General features: G+C 26.7%; 1 protein-coding gene across 1 annotated transcript in view; it reads left to right on the top strand.

Moving 5' to 3' along the window:
* The window catches only part of LOC105618225 (prominin-1-A), a 26156-nt gene that overhangs the window by 2369 nt on the left and 21808 nt on the right, over nt 1-1979 (top strand). The gene's annotated exons all lie outside the window — the stretch shown is intronic.

The raw sequence follows: 1979 nt of genomic DNA, 5'->3' as shown, positions 1-1979 counted from the left end.
TTAACTTAATAAGTAACGTAATAACGTACGTAAGTACGTACGAACGTACGAACGTAACGTAAGTAACTAATAGTAATATATAATATATATATATATATATATATATATATATATATATATATGTACACAGACACACACACACACACACTACATTTTATCGTGTTCAATGAAGACAACATGCACTGACGCCTGAGGTGCTTACCGAATGCTTTCTTCCTGTTGGCGTGTGTTACACGTACGTAACCCAGTTACTATAATTGCATTCGTCTTAAATGCTGGTTCCTCTAGACTTCCTACCTTCGCTCGTTATGATCGACGTGTAAGAAATATAACACAAAATATAAGGAAGCAAAAAATAAGGAAGAAACGTTAAAATTGAGCAGAAATCATATAATGTAAGATTTTTATTGAGCACTATAAATATACAAGTGTTTAAAAGTGTTTAAAAAATGAGATTAAAAAATAGGTATTTTTATAAAATATTTATGCATTTTAATATATTTTATACTTTTGCGCTTATGTAAAAAAAATTCTTTCTTTCTATCAAGAGAGAGAATTTTTATTATTAAAGAGCTTCTACTAAGTCATTACAATAAATGAGCTTTAAAAGATGTAAACAGTAAACCTTTATTATTTTTTTTCTATCATTTCACAGAACGTTTTGATCGTACTAAGAAAGTCTAGTTCTGATCACTTTGACTATCTTTTCTCGTTGTTAACCAAAGAATTGATTTGGATCTACAATTTATATACATTTTATAATTTGACTCAGTATAACATGGTTGAGTTTGTAACACATATTGTGATTGTGGATGAGATGATCCGATTAATACATTTTTTATACCATTATCGAAATTAATTTTTAATTTAATTTCTAAGTTTTTAATATGTTCATATAAATTATTGTTAAGAGTTTTCATTCATAAACATAGCTGATGAGAACTTAGTTCGGTCGAAACGTTCCGTGAAATGATAGAAAAAGAATAATAAAGATTTACTGTTTACATCTTTTAAAGCTCATTTATTATAATGATCTGATAGAAACACCTTATTTTACTGTTTGAAATTTATACAAGCGGATTATCTAATTTTTTATTATAATTATTTTATTATAATTTTATTATAATTATTTTATGTTTTTATTAATATTAATAGAGATCGAAAATACAACTCACAACCGATTAACTGATATCCGGAGGAAGTAAGAGGAAAGCGGAGAACCGCTTGTGGTTCGATTGCTTGACTACTTTGATGCAACATACTATTCGATTGTGACTCTCCGCTTTTGCTTCTTGAACAAAACCGCAAATTAGCTAATTCCACCGCAACATCCAGCTATAGATTCACATTTTAACGTTATAGTCACTTGCACAATTTAATCAATTTTCTCATGCGTAAACTTGACCATAAATATGATCGGAAAATATATTTAATATACAATAATACAACAATTTAATAGTGCGGTAAATGTTTGAGCCTACTTGATCCGTCAATATAAAAAGGACGCGTAAAATTAATATTTAAATATAATGAATTTTATTATAATTTTAATAAGAATTTTAAAACTAAAATTTAATTTTTTTATTAAAATTAAAAATTATTAAATAATTATATATTAAAAATTAAATTTAATATTTTCTAAATTTCTTGGAATGAAATCTCTAAAAGAGTTAAAATATTGTCACTATTTAAAAAAGTAAAAAATTTACACTTTTGAATAAGAGTGGCAGATTTTCATTCTTTCTTTTCTGGAATAAGATTTCACACTTTTGGAGTAGAATTTATTCCAAAAAGAAGTGAAATGCCTGTCCTTTGGAATGAATGTCACTCTAAAAAAAAATAAAACTCTTATTTAAGAGTGCAAATTTTTCACTCTTTTTCAATAGTGATAATGTTTTAACTCTTTTAAAGTGAGATTTTACTCCAAGAGAGAGAGAGAGAGAGAGAGAGAGAGAGAGAGAGAGAGAGAGAGAAGAAGT

The sequence above is a fragment of the Atta cephalotes genome, assembly GCF_000143395.1.
Source record: "Atta cephalotes unplaced genomic scaffold scaffold00001, whole genome shotgun sequence".
NCBI lineage: Eukaryota > Metazoa > Arthropoda > Insecta > Hymenoptera > Formicidae > Atta > Atta cephalotes.
This window is presented reverse-complemented; position numbering and strand designations above follow the sequence as displayed.